The following is a 20,123-nucleotide window of genomic DNA, read 5'->3' on the forward strand; positions in this document are numbered from 1 at the left end:
TGTTGAAAAGCTTTCATAACGTGTTTCTAGAAAATATAATATCAATTAAAATGTTTTTGCCTAAATAAAACCAATGCAACCAAGATTAGGAAAAATAGGAGTTTCTCTGATAAATATATAGAAAAAAGGAAACTCAAATATATGAGAACTGAATCAGATTTATAAGAATGCAAGTCATTCCTCAATTGATAAATGCTCAAATGATATAAACAAGTAGTTTTCATAAGAAATCAAAGTTATTTATATTTTGTGACAAGTCTCTAAAATAAATCATTATTTATTGGAGAAATGCAAATGAAAAACAACTCTGAGATACCACCTAATGTCTATTAGATTAGCTGATATGACAGAATAGGAAAATGAAAGACATTAGAAGAAAGTAGAAAAATAGAAATGCTAATGACTCTTGGGGAAGTTGCAAATCAATCCAAACCTACTGAAAAACAGTTTGAGATTAAGCCCAAAAGGTTAAAACTGTGCATATTCTCTGACTCAGCAATACTACTATTAGGTCTATATTCTAAAAGATCAAAGGAAAAAGACTTTTATGTACAAAAACATTTATATCAGTCTTTTTTTGTGGTGGCAAAGAATCAGAAATGAGGGGGAAGTGCAGATACTGGGGAAAGACTGAATAAATTGTGATGTATGCTTATTATGGCATCCTATTGTATTACAAGAAATGATAGAATAGAATAGTTTCCAAAAAAACTGGAAAGACCTATATGGCTTGATGGAAAGTGGAATGAACAGAAACACGAAAATATCATATATTGTAATGAACTGCAAATGACTTGACTATTCTCAACAATATAATGAGCCAAGTCACCTCCAAAGGACCCATGATGGAAAACGCTATCCACCTCCAGAGAAAGAACTGATGGAGTCTGAAAATAGACTGGAACTTATTCTTTTTACTTTCTTTCTTTTTTTAAAATTTTTTTTTAGTTTTTTTTTTCAAGGCTAATGAGGTTAAGTGGCTTGCCCAAGGCCACACGGCTAGGTAATTATTAAATGTCTGAGGCCAAATTTGAACTCATGTACTCCTGACTCCAAGGCCAGTGCTCTATCCACTACACCACCTAACCGCCCCACATTGTTTCTTTTTCCTTGGTTGTTTGCTTGTTTTTTTCCCCTTTGGTTTGGGTTTGTGGAAATATGTTTTACGTGACTTCACATGTATAATCTATATCAAATTGCTTGCTTTTTCAATGATGGGGAAAGGAAAGGAGTCATGGAGGGAATTTTGCATTCAAAATTTTTAAATAATGTGAAATTTTGTATACATATAATTGAAAAAAGTAAAAATTAAATTAAAAATGTATGTCATTCTTATGTTATTTTTTTGTTTTGTATTGCCATATAAAATATGCTGTGGATTAAGTTTGAACCTCAGGAAAGACTTTGCTTGGCCGGTTCTGGCTATAGCATATTGCAGCAGCAGTGTCACAGAAAAACACAAAATTCCATTGATTATAAAGGCACTAACATTTCATTGACTTGATTTTTAAAGGTCAGTGAACAGGAATGTACAATTTAAAAAAAAGAGTCTGATTTTGCTTCTCACTTAGGTTTGTATTTGCATCTTGGCTGATGTGAATGCTTTATTTGGAAGATAGAAATATTTGGGAGACATTAGCTTCTCTGGACAATCTCTGAAAATAGCTGAGAGTTTGAATTATCCCTCTTCTCATCTCTGTTTAGGAGGCCATCATTCATTTTGAAGCAAATCACAGGTTGAACAAATTGAGGGAAGAGAGGTCACTGATAAGAACGATAGAGTTATTGATGCCAGTAATTCATATTTATATCATATTTTCTTCACAAAGTCCTTGGAGATGGGTACCTGAAAGTTATATTCATAGTACTTTGACAGTAAAGAGAGATTTAAAATGACTTCACTAGGGTCACACGGGCAAATAAATATCAAAGTCAAGAATCACACAGTACTTCTCCCTACTTCCTGATAAATCTAATGTGTTCTCCACCTGGACCTCACCTCTCAGAGAAAGGTCTAGTTTCTCTGTGGTGTTCTCACCTGCATCAAAAGCTGACTCTGTTGTGGTTCCAGGGTTTCATGCAACCAGAATATCATCTCAGCTGGGTAGCATAGTGGATAGAGTGTTGGACCTGTAGTCAGGAAGAACTGAGTTCAAATTAAACATCAAACAGTTGTTTGGTTGGTTCTTGTGCTACATTATGGAAGAATACCAAAATGACATCACTGTATTAGTGGTGGCAGATCAGAACAATCCAACAACCACAAATTAGATCTCAATCACTTAATAGCTATGTTACCTTGGGCAGGTTACTTAACCTCTCTTTGTCTTAATTTTTCCAACTGAAAATGGGAATGATAATAGCAACTCCCTCTCAGGGTTTTCGAGAGGATCAAATGAGAAACTAATTGCATTTGTAAAGTCCTTTGTAGAGTGCCAGGCTCAAGAGTGAGTAATATACACACAAGTGTATATGTTCACATACATGTCTATTTACACACATAGGGGTGCACATACCACATATATACATGCCTAAATATATATAATACATATACATGAGTATGTCTATATTCACTTATATTCATATGCATATGTGCATCTATATGCACACATATATATATGTCTTGAGTAAGGATGCATGTATGTATATGATATAGAGTGACAAACTTTGAGCCAGGAAGACTCAGATGTTAATAACTGTGTGACCCTGGGCAAGTCGCTTAGCCCTGTTTACCTTAGTTTCTTCATCTGTAAAATGAACTGGAGAAGGAAATGTCAAACTGCTCCAGTATCTTCACCAAGAAAACTTCAAATGGAGTTATGAGGAGTTAGACATGACTGAAATGACTGAACAACAAAAATTATTATTAGGTATTTCTAAAGACTTCTCTATGATATGACTGCCAAGGCCTTGAGTTTCTCTCGTTATTCTAAAATTCAATGGTTTTTCTGCTCGGTGCTTGTCAGGGTGCTTACCCAGACATGGTTTGTGCTGTAACAGCTGCTGTTCTGTGAAGGGAAAGGCTCTTGAAGAATTTTCAGACTGGCTTCCCTCCCAGTGGCTGTGGGCAAAGGAAGAAGAACTTGAAGAAAGCCAAGGTTTGATTCTCTTGTCCAGAAGTTATTTTTTAACTAAAAGCAAAAATCCCAAAGAGAATGCAATTTGTCATTTCAGTTGCTGAGAAACATCTACTTGAATTTCCCAATTTAGAACTATAGAATGTTAAAGTGGAGAGAGATCTTAGAAGTTGAAACATCAGAGATCACAGAATACCCTCCTTTCATCTTACAGGTGAGGAAATTAAAGCCACTTCAAACCCTACCTTGTATCATACCGATTTATATAATATCCTTTTCTTCTCAATATGTCTGATGACTTTCATTTTTCATCTTTATATCACTAGGATCTGTCACTTAATTTTGTTGTTGTTCAGTCATTTTCACTTGTGTCTGACTCTTCATGGTTCTCTTAGGGATTTTCTTAGCAAAGATACTGGAGTGGTTTGCCATTTCCTTCTACATCTTATTTTATAGATGAGGAAACTGAGGCAAATGGGATTAAGTACCTTAGCAGGTGATTAATATTTATGTAGCGTTTACTGTGTTACAGGCTCTATGTTAAAGCATATTATAAATATTATCTCACTTGATCCTCACAACAATCCTGGGAGGAGGTTGTTATTATTATCATCCAAATTTTGCAGATGAGGAAATTGAAACAGGTAAAGATTAGGTGATTAGCACAAGGCTTAACAATGAGCAAGGGTCTGATTGAGGATTTGAGCTCCAATCTTCCTGATTCTAGGCCTATCTACTGTTATCCAGTTGTCCAAGGTTTATTAAGCACCTATTAATTAGGTGCTTAATTTGACAGTATTTCATCAATATCCTTCTAATCCTTGGTTGCTTCCTAATATCTAGTTTCTATGAATATATGTTCTCAGTATCTAGATTATGAAAAATTTAGACTCCCAGAACCTAGGTTCCCAAGCTATGAACTAATATAGTAATACAGTGATTCACATTTAGTATCACTCTTAAGTTTCAAAATGGTATATTGAAAATGGATTTGGATTTGGAATGGTAGGGAGTGGGTGGGTTTTTTTAATCGTAGTTCTAGCACTTACTACCGGCAGGATTTGTTGTAAGTCACTTCATTTCTCTGGGTCTCAGATCTCTCCTTTGTAAAATGAAGGGTTTGGACCAAATAACCTTAAAGTCTCCTTAAGGACAACTCAAATAATTTCTCCTCAAGAAAGAGCCTGGATCTCCCTGGCTCTGAATAGATGGTTTTTTGATACTTGCTCCCACTCTGTGGAGGTAGAGAGAATAATGAAATCTTAAGAGCTGGGAGAGACCATAGCAAATTATCTAGTCCAAGATACTGCCCCATGCAGGAATCCCCTTTATAACTCCTTTATAGGTGGTAATTCAACGTCTGCTGTCACAGTTTTCCTCTCCACAGTCTATGATTCAGTCACTCTTGCCGATTTATTGTCCCTCATACAATACTCCAACTCCAGTCTGTATAGGCTGTTTATCATTCCTGGCTTTCTCCAAAACTCAACTCAACTGCCCTCTTCCTCAGGAGGCCTTTTTTTCTTTCTCCCCATGCCCTGGCTGCTAGGCAGTGTATTTCTTTCCCTTTAACATTGTATGGTATCTTTTTTGTACATTTTTTTATATCTTTATAATGACTTATTTTTATCCTCAGTCAGATCATTGAGGACAGGAATTTATTTTTTTAACATCCCTATTTCATGTGCCTATTTCATTAATGGGAAACTCACTGCTTCACAAGGCAGTATGCTTCCTGTATAGTTAACATAAGGAAGTTTGCTTATTTTTAACCATTAAATTTTTTGACTGGCAAAGTGATAGGGATACCAAAAAAAATGTTTAAAGACCTAGTTTGAATCTTCTAAGTGTATGCGTGTGTGTGTGTGTGTGTGTGTGTGTGTGTGTGTGTGTGTGTGTGTGTTTTGATTGGGGAGATAAGAAGTTAGTCACCCACAAGGTGACCGTATTTAGGAAATTACTGACTCCACACTTTAATTACATTGGGAGTCCATCACCTAGGCCTGTTTCCTATTATTTGGACAATTTGATTACTCGTAGTCATGATTTGGGAATGTGATAATCTAAGTGTTACTTTACCCCAGGCCTCCACAGCAATCCACAGAAGTAAATGGCATGTCACATTGAGAGGTTCCAGTTGTGGATGTCCCTAAACACCATGTTGCTGCCCAGTTGTTGAAGGCACTATTTAAGGCCCCTTGTCTGGTAAAATATACTTCCTGCCTCTTGCAAGTTAGGGTGGGTGGTAAGATCATCCCTAATTCTAGCTTTTGAGTTCTATTTTTGCAATACAAGGCTCATTCAGTTTCAATTGCTCCTTAGCTGCACAGCCCAGATTTTACTGCACAAACCTGTTGTTTCAAGAGACTGCTGATTTCGTTTACCTCTGATGGAAGAGCTTATATTGTGAGAAGAGGAATACTAGGTGCAGAATTAGGAGCCTTGTATTCTTACCCTGGGCCGCCTGCTGCAGAGTCAACATTGAATTTTGAGTAAATTATTTTGTTTCTCTGAACCCAAGTTCTCTCTGTAAAATGAGGAGTGTTAGATTAAATGAACTTTAAGTAACTGAATTTTCTAAAAGTCCACCAATTTCCTCCTCTCTTCCCCTCCCTTCCCTTCTCCCTCTGTCTCTCTCCTCTGTCCTCTCTGTTTTCCTTTTCTTATTCTCCATTCCTTTCCCTAGTCACATAGATTGTACATATCAGAAGTGTGATTTAGACCTAAACATTTTATTTAGATGTCAATTTCCAATCAAATTTCCAAAAGAAAAAAGAAAAAAGGAAAATAAGGAAATTTTATTAGAAATGTTATATTGAACATCAATGGAAACAATTAAACTTGTCTGGTCACTATTTACATTTAAATTAATTAACTTTGCATTAAAATGACATTTCTGAAGTCCCTCTATCTAAGTGACCATCAGTCATCTTTGTGCAGTTATTCTCATTCACTTTCCTCAAATAGTTTAGTGGGTACTCCATTCTGTTGAGTTGCTTTGTTCACTTTCCATTATTTTATTTCTTTACAAATTTCCCTGTATTCCTCTTGCTTGTCAGATTTTAGAGTTTAGAGGTAACTCATGATATTAAAGGACATCAACTTATTTAAATATTCTATTTTTTGAATATTATGGTTTCTTCCAGTCTTTTGTATTTGCATATATTGTTCAGTTACCCAAAATTCAGTAAGCATTCTCTAGTCCTAGGAAAATATTTGAATCTATTTCTGTGTATTAATATATATATATATATATATATATATATATATATATATATATATATATATATCTTAACACCAATGGAATTATTGGGTCAACATCCTACTTTCATTTTTCTAAAATGATTATGTCTTTTTTTTAAGATTTTTCAAGGCAATGAGGTTAAGTGGCTTGCCCAAGGCCACACGGCTAGGTAATTATTAAGTGTCTGAGGCTGGATTTGAACTCAGGTACTACTGACTCCAAGGCCAGTGCTCTATCCACTGCGCCACCTAGCTGCCCCATGATTATGTCTTAAAGTACATTCTAGTTCTGACATGCTCTGTTCATCACATCTATGATCATCTATGATCTAAGGCAGGGATAGGGAACCTTTGAATGTTTATAACATCATTTGAGAGCTATATTTGGTCAAACATTTAATTAATTCACTCCTAAAGAAATCTAGATTTATTGAATTTCAAGTCTAGTTCAAGGGACTAAAGGATCCCCACCCCCTTTTTAAGTTTCCTGCCTGGTATGATTTTCTTTAAAGCCGCTTTCTGATCTAACATTCCACATTCTCTGTTGTAGCATTCTATTTTTTTTGGAAAGAGCTTGCATTTTATGAAGGAAAGTAACATATACAAAAATGCAATAATACAAATATATAAATATATAAAATATACAATATACAAGCTAATAATACATATTTATATAGGAATATACATATACAAAAAGAAATAATAATAATTTGTGTTGAAGGGAATTAGATGGCAGATAAGGGTAAGATTTGCACAGGACAAGTTAGTTGTTTGGAGTTTTTAAAGTTGCTATGGCTTTCTAAGAGGTGAATGGAAGAAGAGAATGAAGATTATGCCAGTGAGACAGTTTGTTCAAAGACTTTATGAAACAGAGTAAGGAGATCACTTTCAAATATAGAGTATAAAATGAATACTGTACCTGGAAAGATAGATTTGAGCCAGGTTTTGACAGACTTGAAATAACAAATGATTTTGTTTTTGATGCCGTTGTAACATTCTAACTTCTAAAGATACTTCCATCTCTGACATTCTGTGTTTTAAGATTTCTTCTGCACATAGCATCTTTGTTTCTGTGTTCTACAATTCTATATTCTACCTGTGTGGGACCAAAGATTCTACTTCATCTGTTTGGTGGGGTTGCAAGCCTCTCTTTCCTTTGTGAGGCTAGATGACATTTTTTACTTTCCTAAAATGAGGTTAGGATAGGATAGACTATCATTAAGTCAAACTCTTCTTAGGAAAGTTTGCCTTTTAAAATTGGCATCTACCTAGAATGACTGGATTGAAGCCATTATGGATGTGCCCACTAGATGCTTCCAAAACTCCACTCAGTTTGTAGGGGAAAGTCTGTTAAACCAGCTGTTTGAATCAATAGCAACAAAACTTCTGGCAGAGTATTTTGAATTTTCTACTTTTCAGCCAGTTATATGGATCTGGGTCATTAAGACATGAAAAAGTCAGAAGGAAAAAAAAGAGCAAATATCATCTGAAGAAGATAGAGAATCTCTAAAAAGGTCACTGGGAATATAGAGGGATCTATATAGTTCATAGGCTCATAAACTTAGAGATGGAAGGGATACAAGTCTATCTTGTCCAATCTCTTCATTTTACAGATGAGGAAAGTGAAACTTGGAGAAGTTTAAGACTTGTCCAGTAGCTGGTATATGAATTACATTTCCTGTTTTCAAGACTGGTGCTTTTCCCATGCTATTTTTTTATCTCAGAAAAGCTCCCAGAACAGAGAATTCTATTGGGATATAAGTTTCTTGAGGACAAGAATTATTTTTGACTTTCATTGTTTCACCAGGAACATAGCAAAGTGCCTGGCAAATTATAAGCACTTAATAAAAGTTTATTGCTTGATGTATTGGATATATTTTGTGATAATTCATTTATCTAATTTATTCATTTGATGAGTATGTATGCATCAGCTTCCTCTTCTCTTATAGTCTAGGTTTGCTACTTAGTACAATTTTAATTAATGTATATATATATATATATATATATATATATATATATATATATATACTATATGATATATAGAACAGTATAATCTTAATTGAAAAGCAGGAAACAATTTTTTTTCACTCTGGAGATATAAACAAGAAAAAAAAGACAGTTTCTCCCCTCAAAGATCTAATAGCCTAAAAACTTACAAAAGAGAGGCAAAAAAGGAATGAAATGGGGAGTGTGTGGTGGGATGGAGCCCATGCTGGAACATAAGATTTTGAAGTCTAAAAAGTTAGGAACAGAGGAACAGAAACTGAAGGGGAATGAAGGTAGGACAGCCTGGGCCCCTACATGAAATAGAGGTTCCAAGGAAAACTCATCAGTGGGAGAAAGGGAATGGAATTTGCAGGGACAGGTAGGTTGATCCATGGAGGAAAGTTCTATGAGAGAAGCTCTAGAATGAGAACCAGGAAAGGCATGATTTTGAAATTTAAGAAGGTCAGGAAGAGGGCTGGGATGTAATGGACCCCTTCACAAAATGGAGGCTCTAAGAGGACCTCATCAATGGATAAAAAGAGAAATGGTCCATGGAAGGTGAGGGAACTATCAGGATAGGATATTGAGAGAAGAATGATTTTGAAGTCGAGAAGAATAGAAAGAAGACTCAGAGTTGAATATTATCCCTAAATCATTTTTAAGCCTCCTCTTCATTTTAGTATGTATGGTTAGAGCCTTGTTCCTTGGGGTAAGTAGTACTTAGCTCCTTTTGGAAAATTTTTGCTCAAATGAACCCCCCCCCCCAAATAATGGACTTTAATGGTTCCCCATCACTTAGCCTGGTATTTCAATGTCCACCTTCTGTTATCCCTTGTTGGGTCCAGACTTTTTTCCTATGACTTTCTTCCACAAGCATTCTTCTCTATGGATTATAGTATACATGACTTCCTTGAATTGATTCAGGCTTTCTTAACTTTACCTTTACTTACTCCTTTCCCTCTTTCTTGCATATCCTCCCCCATGCTTGAGTCTACCTGCTTATCTACTCTTTAAAGGTCAGTTCAAGTACAGTCTCCTCCAGGAAGACTTTCTTAATCTCCCTAGTAATTTTAATTTATCCTTCATTGGACCTCATTTAGCACTTCTTAAATTAGTATAATGAATTATGAAAAGGAAAAAGCATTGACTCTGGAGTCAGAGGTCATGTATTCAAATCCTCCCCTATTGGTTGTAGATGTCTAGATAACTTACTTGAGTCCCCTCTCTACCTCAGCTTCCTCACTTGTAAATTGAAGCAGTTGAATGAGATGAATTCTGAGGACCTTTCCAACTCTATCTGAAAATCATATGGAATATATATCAAGGCATAGGATTTAGAATGAAAAGGATGCTAAAATATCATCTAGGTCAACTTTCCCATTTTACAGATAAGGGAATGGAGACACATAGACATTAGCTTTATATTATTTATAGTTCTTTTTACATTATAGTTATATCTCTGTCATAAGTCATAAGCCCTAAAAGAGCTTAAGCTCCATGAGGGCAGGAGCTATATCTTATCAAATCTCTTTAGTATCTTCCATTTTTTACCCCAGACCCTGAATATAACTAGTGTAACATAAACATGTCTTACAAGATCTGAATAAAACATGGTGAATGCTAGAATCCCTGTGTTAGGCAATGAAAGACAAAGAATAGAAAGGAATGGAAGAAGACAAAAGTTCTGTCCAAATGGGATTCACAGTCTCTAGCTCAATAACTGGATTCAGCATTGTTTAGATTCAGTACTCTAAGATATAACCATTGGGGCGGCTAGGTGGCTCAGTGGATAGAACACCAGCCCTGGAGTGAGGAGTGCCTAAGTTCAAATCCTGTCTCAGTCACTTACTAATTACCTAGCTGTATGGCCCTGGGCAAGCCACTTTAACCCCATTTGCCTTGCCAAAAAACTCCCAAAAAAGACCATATACAAATATAATAAAGATTATTATTAATTATAATGAATAACAGATACAAAGTTATATTCCTTCCTTTCCTCTCTTCCTCCCTTCTTCTCTCCCTCTTCTTTCCCTCCTCTCTCTTCCTCCCTTTCTAAGTGCTCTCTGATGCCTTAGTTGTTCTGACTTGCCATCCAGTGAGTGATAATTGGTTGACATTTAGTAAAAGGGACAGGAAACAAGCCTTCATTGGTTGCCTGTAAGTTTCAATTACAAATTTGGTTCTCAACACAATTTTGAACTATTATGATCTCATTTTACAATGGAGAAAACAAAAATCAGAATTTAAATGACTTTCTCAAGGTCATGTAGTTAGGAAGTGACTAAGGCTAGATTTGGACTTTGATCTTGATTCCAGGTCTAATTCTCCATTCATTTTGCCACCTAACTGTCCCAAGCTAACCTATCTCATAGGTATTTTTTTTTTGGTTTTTGCAAGGCAAATGGGGTTAAGTGGCTTGCTCAAGGTCACACAGCTAGGTAATTATTGTCTGAGACCGTATTTTAACCCAGGTACTCCTGACTCCAGGACCGGTGCACTATCCACTGTGCCATCTAGCTGCCCCTTCTCATAGCTAATCTTCTCAAGATAACTTTCTCCTTTTTGTTTTCACTGTTTCTAATCAGTTTTGCTTTGAGTTTCAGAGATTGATTATATCCATTCTCATTTCAGCAGGTGGACAAAGAATTTAGAACTGGACATTAGAGATTATCTAGCCCATTTCCCTTATTCCATCTCCCTTATTTTATAGTTGAGGAAAGGAGTGATCTGCTTAACCTCCCATGCAAAGCATATGATCTGTGATTTGAACCCAAGTCTTCTTTACACCAAATCTGGTGCCATGCCTATTCCACTGATAGAACAAGGATAGTCTGGATTTCCATAGTAGTACTCAGTAAAAGGCTCCAATGTAGCAAAACAAAACTATTGAATCCCATCTGTGCAGGAGAGTTACTGGCATTACATCATGTTCATGACCTTTTCTCACCATGTACAACGTGATCTCTATTCTTGCCATGTGGCTGAGTTAGCTAGCCACAGAAACAACCCTGTGCTCTTTCAGTCACTTAGACAGAAGAGTCAGCTGAACAAACACTTGGGGAAGCCTGTATGAATATGCACTTGACCTGCTTTGTCTTTCAGAAATGAAATGTATTGAATTCAATGTTGTGAACATCCAATTAACTAGACCACAATTTGACTCCAAAGCTGCAAAGGAAAATGAGATGTCTGATCCTCTGCTTTCTGAAAGACAAGGAGAGGGCGGGAAGATATTGAAGCATCTCACTTGAGTGGTTCCAAGAAGTTCCCAAAATGGCTCAGATGCAAGTCAGTGTGACATAGTGTATAGAACCACCTGTACCTAGAATATTGTAGCTGGGAAGTGCCACAGAACATAGAATGTTTTGCTTGGAAAGGGCTTGATTCAATCCATCTGTTCTAATTGCCACATTGTACAGGGAAAGAGAGTGAAATTCACACAAGGACAGGATTTGTTCAAGTAGTTATTAGCAGAAGTGGACTTGAACCTAGGGCATTCAAAATTTTAACTACCAAATCAATTATTTAACATTTGACAAATATTTATTAAGTACTCTGGATTTGGGAACATTATTGATTCTAATTAAAAACTAGTATATTTGCCAATATTGGTTTATTCTCAGCTACCCCATATAGATCAAATCCCTCTCAGGGAAGAGCCAAGATGGCAGCATGAAGGCAGGAATTCCTGGAAACTTGTTCCCCCCAAAACTCCAAAAGCTGTCAAATTATGACTCTAGCCAAATTCTAGATGGACAGAACCCACAGAAAGACTGAGTGATACAATTTCCCAGTACAAGACAACTTATAAATTCCACAGGAAAGTTCTATTTCACTGGGATAGGGGGCTGGAAAAAGCCACAGCCACAGCACAGCACAGAGCAACCCAGGGATCACTGGGAACATTCTGAAGGGGTGGTGAGAGAAATCCACTGCACCAGAGTGAGTGCAAGCAAGTGCCACATCAGAGTAGCCCTGTGGTAAGAACTTGCAACAGGAATCAGGGAAGCCAGATTGTACCTCCAGAGCACAACCCACAGATGGTAAAGGGCTCTTGGGAGACTGCATAAATCTCTCTGCTCTCCCTGGGGCAGGACTCTGGTATTTGCTCATATTCAGATCCAGTTTGTAGTTGGACTCCCATACCACCATAGCCGATCAGGGACCCCCCTCACAGGTCCAGGGCAGAGGGGAGTGCCTGTGGTCATCCACATTTCAAAGCACAGGCAAGAGAGCAGTCAAAGTCTCTCATAAGACCTTGGAGGAGTTAAGACCCCAGTAGGGTATCCCCCCCCCCAAAGCCTTGGAAGTGTGGTAAATCAGTCATAGACTGAGGAAATGAGAAAAAAACAGAAAAAGAAAAATCAGACCATAGAAAATTACTTTCATCTCATGGAAAATCAGAAGATGACAAAATAAAAGCTTCTGTATCCAAAACCTCCAAGATAAATAGAAAATGGGCTCAGTCTATGGATGAGCTCAAAAAGACTTTGAAAAAGCAATTAAGGATGGTAGAGGAAAAATTGGGAGGAGAAATGAGAGTGATACAGATAAATCATGAAAACCAAATCAGCAGCTTGGTGAAAGAAATTCAAAAAAATAACGTTAAAAACCAGTTTAGGCCAAATGGAAAAAAGCAACACATTAGGCAAATGAGGAGAAGAATGCCTTAAAAAGCAGAATTGGCCATCTAGAAAAGGAGATAAAAATGCATGCTCTCTGAGAAAAATAACTCTGCCAAATGCAGAATGGAACTAAAGGAAGCTGATGACCTTGCAAGAAATTAGGAAGAAATAAAGCTATTCCAAAAAAATCCAAAAATTACAAGAGAATGTGAAATATCTCATTGGAAAAACAACTGACCTTGAAAAAAAAGATCTAGAAGAGATAATTTAAAAAATTATTGGGCCACCTGAAAGCCATGACTAGGAAAAGAACCTAGATTCATTTTTCAAGAAATAATACAACAAAATTTCCCTGAGATACTTGAAGGAGAGGGTAAAATATAAATTAAGGGAATTCACTGATAACCTCCTGAAAAAGAACCTATAAGAAAAACTTCCAGGAATATTATAGACAAATTTCAAAACTCCCAAGTCAAAGAGAAAATACTAAAAGCTGCCAGAAACAAACAATTCAACTACCGTGGCTCTATAGTTAAGATTATACAGGATCTGGCAGCATCTTCATTAAGAGCTTGTAGGACTTGGAATGTGATATTTTAGAAGGCAAAAGATCTTGGTTTACAACCAAGAATCAACTACCCAGCAAAACTGAACATCCTCTTTCAGGGGAAAAGATGGATTGTCAATGAAACAGGGGAGTTTCAGAATTTCCTACTGAAACAACCAGAATTGAACAGAAAGTTTGATCTCCAAGTACAGGACTCGGGTGAACTATAGAGGGGGGGTGGAGGAGAGGAACTAACTATGAGGAACTTAATGACATGAACTGCTTGTATTCCTGCATGGGAAGAAGATACTGATAACTCACATGAACTTATTCTTTTACAAGAGCAGTTAGAAGGAGCATATATAGACAAGGCACAGGAAGGAGTTGAATATAATGGTATAATATAGTAAAATAATATATATAATATATGTTATATATAAAATATATATAAAAATGTAGTAAAAAGATGGTCAATGGGTTATAAAAGAAAGTATTTGGAGGAAGAGAAAGGAGAGGAAGAAGGGGCTAAGATATTTCATATAAGAGTCAAGAAAAAGTTTTTACAATGGAATTTAATGGGGAAAGTCAAGGGGGAATAGAGTGAACCTTCATTCTCATCAGAAATGGCTGAGAGGAAATAACATACACATTCAGTAGGGTATAGAAATCTATCTTATCCTTGAGAAAAATGAGAATAAAGAGATGGGATAAGGGGGAATGGGTAAGGGAAGGGGGTAATAGATGGCAGAAGAGAGGGAAGATCATGGGAGAGGGTGCTCAGATACAACACACTTTTAAACATGGACAGGGTAAAGGAGAGAGAATAGAATAAATGACAATGGGAAGGAATAGAGTGGAGGGAAATACAGCTAGTAATAGTAACTGTGGGAAAAATATTGAAGCAACTACTTTGGTGAACTTAAGATAAAGAAGGCAACTCATCCCAGAGACAGAGCCATTGGAATCTGAACACAGATTGAAGTATATATTTTTTCCTCTCTCAGTATTCTTTAGGTTTCTCATCTTCTGGGGGGGAGGGGATTTTAAGTTTACTCTCATAATAAGATTATTGTAGTGATATAAAATAAATAAACCAAAAAATTAAAGCTTTTATTACCTTAATAATTTGCTTTTATTCTATTTAATTCAATTCATTACACTTCAAACCAGGTACTGAGTTAAGCACTGGAAATGCAAAATTAAACATGGAACAGAATTGGCCCTTGGGGAGCTTAAATTCTAATGGGAAAACCAACATGGACACAAATAGCTATTTACAAAATAAATACAGATTAAGTATAAAGTAACAGCATATGGGAAAGAGGCAGAGAATGGAGATACCATTAAGGAAAAATCAAAAGTTTTCTTGAGGCACAATGACCTGTTATTTAAAGGAAGCTCAGGATGCTAAGAGGCAGAGATGACGATGGTCTTTCTAGGCAGAAGGGACAGTGATGAGTGATGAACTACCACAAAGAGAGAAGAGCAGGTAGATCATTTTGGCTGGAACTTAAGAATATAGAAGGAGTATTGTGATCTCAAGGGGGAGAGAAATTTCAGCCTTATTGGAAAGAGGGTTAAATTATACACAGAAATAGCTGCTGAAAGCCTCTACAATGAAATGGTGAGAATGTTACTCCAGGAATATCAGATTTGCTCCTATGTGAAAGATTGATTGGAGAGGGGAGAGACTGGAGATGAATTAGGAGCCCTTTACCATTCAGTTTGATTCCAATTAGTGCAAATAATGAGTCCTGTGAAATGGTCACATGCATTTGAATTCACATTATTTGGAGAGATAATTATGTAAAATATAGTCATTGGTTCCAGTCCAAAAGAAAAATGCAGTGCAAATTTGAAAAATGTGTTCACTTCATGGGATTCATTATTCACACTAATTGGGACCTAACTGCATAAATAAAATGGATGAGGGTCCATAAGAGAAATGATTATTTCTTTCTCATATTAATAATCAATTATTGAATTAGGATCAGAATTTTTCCCAGAAGGTTGTATGTTTTCAATTTCTGAAGGGCGTTGTTGATGGATGAGATTACCTAATTTCCTAAATTGCATGTCTTTCCATCTTGAGTAGGAGATAACCACCCAATTACAAAACCTTACAAAATATTTAATCTAAGGTGTATTCTGACCCGTTGTGTTCCACTCAACCAGGTCTGAAAAGAGGTGGACTCTCTATTGTCTAGGTTGTCCTAAGTGATTGTAATATGGATAAGAGAGAAATCTCTGAGTCTCTCTGTCCAAAACTGAGAGATCATTCATGTCCCCCAGTCCTTCATTAAAATAGGTTCACTTGTCACTATAACATTTATTATTTTCATTAAATGTTAATCGATCAGAGTTGATTGCTACCCTCAAGAACACCCACTTTTCCAAGGCCATACATATGTATACATACCATGCATACATAAATACATATATGTATATATATACATATATGTATATATATATATATATATATATATATATATATATATATATATATATCTGTAGGGAGAGATAGAGAGAGAGAAAGAATTGATAAGAATAGGCAATTGATTGGATATGGAGAGTAAGGGAGAGGGAAAAGACCAAGAGAATGAACTTGGATGACTAGAAGGTTGACAGTGGCCTCAAAGGACATAGGAAAATTAGGAGTCTCAAAGGTCATAGATTTAGAGATTAGAGGTCATTGAGGCCAATCTCTTCATTTTATGGAAGAGCAATTAGTCTACCTAAGCAGTATGTGGGAGTAAAGACTATAAGTTATGTTGTCAATATGTTGAACTTAAGGTACCTAAAGGATATATTAAGTAGCAATGACCCTCAAATTCCTCCCCTATTGACTACCTTCTGGTCATGAACTGCCCAGGCCATATCTCAATTTGTCTCTGGACTACAGGTGGAATCTTTTGTTGGGACTTTGTTGGAAACCTTTCTGGCTTTAGTGGATCTGCCAAAGTTTCCTAACCACAGGTATGGCCCCCTAAGACCTAGTGTCATCTCTTTGCCAGAATGAGGCATCAGAGTAGAGTTTTAATAGAAGGTTTTTGGAATGAATGCAAAGGCAAAATATTTAGTCAACAAAATAAATGGAGAATTGACTTGTCAAGTGGTACATGCAAGTCAAGAACAAGTCATTGTATTTTATTTCTTTTTCTTTTAGAACTTCTTTTTACACTTACCCCACTCTGAGCCATTGCAAAGTTATTTATTTATTTTTTCTAAAGAACTGAAGGAAGGATTTTCTATGAAGATAAAATAGCAAGAAAGTTTTAGATAATTGATAGGAATTCTGAAAAAGAAATAAACATAAACACTCAACATTCTACACAGAGTAAGGGGAGTAAAATCATTGTCCTCAAATCTTTTTAGTGTAATTATTGACTTTAGTAGTATAAAAGCATTCTCTACTTTGCCTGTAAGGTGGCAGATTATTTCAAACTCAGGTATAGGGGATTTGACTAAGTCTAGTGGAATTTCTATATCTAAACAGTTTCTTAGTTAAAAACATGAAGAAAATTATGACCACACTATGTGGGAGGCATTCATGATTTCACTATCAATAGATATGACTGTTTTTATTGCTTTTTCAACTAACTTGCTTTATGGTATTATAAAGCACTTCACCTCTCTGGACCTCAGTTTCTTTTTCTTTCAGAGGGAAATAATTGTATTTTCCACATATAGTTTACAGGGACGGCTGTTATATAAGCTAGATAATTGAAGGAGTAGACTATATACTAGAGAGAGAGGCAGTAATTCCTGACTCTTCCATGAACTAACTCACTGTTTGATTCTAGGTAAGTTACTTCATCTCAGTTTCCTTACCTAGAAAATGAGAATGTTGGGAATGTCATTTAGTCTATGAATTTCCTCATCTATAAAATGAGGGATAATACTAGATAACCCTAGATAATAACTAGATAATACTAGATAAGTATGTTCCAGTTCTAACATCCTGTGATTCTGCAACAGAATATAAATACATAGGATGTGAGTATGCTAAGATATGGTGAAGGAAAGGTTCAAATGAAGTACTCTAGGTGAGTGGTGTCATACAATGTTGCCAATGACCATATACCATCCCAAGCAGATTAAATTATTTTGTTTATTTTTGTTTATGTTTTTGCAAGGCAATGGGGCTAAGTGGCTTGCCCAAGGCCACACAGCTAGGTAATTATTAAGTGTCTGAGGCCGGATTTGAACTCCAGTACTCCTGACTCCAGGGCCAGTGCTCTATCTACTGTGCCACCTATCTGCCCCCTAGATTAAAATGTAATTGGGAAATAAAATATAATAAAACATAGAAAATGTCACATTGTAATACCATGTCAAAATATCTCCTCACAAGGTAGGGATTATTGGTCACATTTTAATTTAATTTTGACACTCCTTCTTTATTCAGTTTGAAGAGAGTTAGATTCATCAACAGGAGGGATCTCTCCATGGGTGATGTGGAACAGATGACTATGTGCTAGTGCGGACAGGGAGATGATGAGTCATTTGCATTAAGGAAAAAAATGCTCATAAATTAATAGAAGTTTAAAAAAGATCTATTTTAGTTATCTTCTCTGATCTTATTTTAAAGATTAAGTATAACCCAGGGGAAAAACAAAACAAAAACGTGCTTTGCTCAGTTACCCAATGAATCCCTATCTGACTCAAATTCAAGTATTTGAACTCTGGGCTCCATGCTAATGACCTAACACTCAGCTATTTTATTTTTATTTTAAATCAGGGGTTCTTAATTATTTCTTGTGTGGGTATACTAGGCAGCTTGAGAATCCTTCACAACTCTCAAAATAATATTTTAAAAGGCATAAAATAAAATGCTATTGAGTCATTTTTTCAAATATGTCTGACTCTTCATGACCCCATTTGATTTCTTTGGGGGAGGCAAAGATACTGGAGTAGTTTGCCATTTCCTTCTCCAACTCAATTTATGGACGAGCTAACTGAGGCAAACAGGGCTAAGTGATTTGCCCAGTGTCCTCTAGCTGGTAAGTGTCAGAGGCCAAATTTGAACTTTGGACGAACAATCTTTCTGACCCTAAACTATGCAAGCTAAATATATAGCATTACTATGGAAATTACATGGAAATGGTTACCCAACTATTTGAAACAAAAACAACATGCATACACACAAACAAAACCAGTTTACTGACCTCAGTTCAATAACAGTTGTGTCAGGCAATTCTATAATGTATTTGCTATTATGGTGTCTCTCATCCCTCTTTGATTCCTCAACAGAGCCTATACCTTTGCCCAGGCCCCAGAGTGGAGTTGACCTCCTCTGTTTGTTTACATTTTGTGCTGGAAGGAGAAGGCTGATGTTTTGATTCTGTCTTGTGTTTAAAGTTTCAAAATGTCTTGTCACTAGATCCCTGGAGAAATACCAGATCTCACCCTTTCCTTATTCTTTGTGGCTCTAGGTGATTATAAAATAAACTACTTTGAACTCAGAAGGACATGTTTCAACTCTGGACCCCCAAGAACTATTTTGCAAAAGTCTACCCTCCAGGCCTCCATTGGCCTTAAAAATGGTTCAATGCTACTCATGTACCAAGATCAGAATTCTTTTATTTCTAATGAAAATAAAAGGTTAGACTAGCATTATTTCAACCAAAATTTTAGACCTTTTTCTTAACTACTACCCCTTATCTACTTTATTTCCTATTAAATTATATAAGAATCATAGAATTTAGAGAAGAATGGGACTTGAGAGATCATAGAGTTCAACTTGCTCCCTTTACAGTAGAAGAAAGAGAGGTCCTAAGGTAGAATAGGTCATATTAGGTATTAAGTGAATCTTGAATCCAGGTCTTCTGTCTCCTAAGTCTTTGTAATAATACCTCAACTTCTTTCAATGTTCTAATGCTGTTCTTATCCTGATCTTTTTCTGAGCCTTTCATAGCTCATGCTTAGAATGGATATCTTCTTTTTCTTACCTGAAGTCTCTCTCTTCCTTTGGCAAGGTATCACTTTGAAGTCAGCATTTGAGGGCTGAATAAGAAAATTTGGTTATCATTTTTCTGCACAGAGATGATCATTCAAATCAATATAATGTTTCTTTTGCAATTCTGTATATATTTGAATTTTTGCATTCAAAATATTCTGAAGTATTCCAGAGACTTCATCAAATGAATAAATGAAAATATGCATATGTATGTACAAACACGCACACACACACACATATATATATAATATATAGGTACATTTTTGCTTGCATATATGAACAAATTTGAGGACAGACTCCCAGAGGATCCATCACAAATGCATACACGCATTTATATTATAAATGAATGCATGTATATGCACACATATACACTAATTCATATATATGAATATCTACATTCATAAATATGCACATTCATATAAAATGGATGTAGATGCATTCATATATATAATACACAAATGTGACACATAGACACATAAATGTGTGCATGTAAATGTGAACTAAGTGATTGAAGACAAAGACTTAGAGGTACAAAAAGTCATAGATTGATACTTCTTCAAAGGAGACTGAAGAATGAGTTCCACAGGCTGAAAGATGTCCAGGGAAGAGTTGTGTGTTGCAGGTCTATGGAACAAAGAGTATCCAGGAAGAGGAGGTGGTGATCAATAGTTACACAGGTTGAAGAA

Source organism: Macrotis lagotis, chromosome 1, assembly GCF_037893015.1.
Source record: "Macrotis lagotis isolate mMagLag1 chromosome 1, bilby.v1.9.chrom.fasta, whole genome shotgun sequence".
Lineage (NCBI taxonomy): Eukaryota > Metazoa > Chordata > Mammalia > Peramelemorphia > Peramelidae > Macrotis > Macrotis lagotis.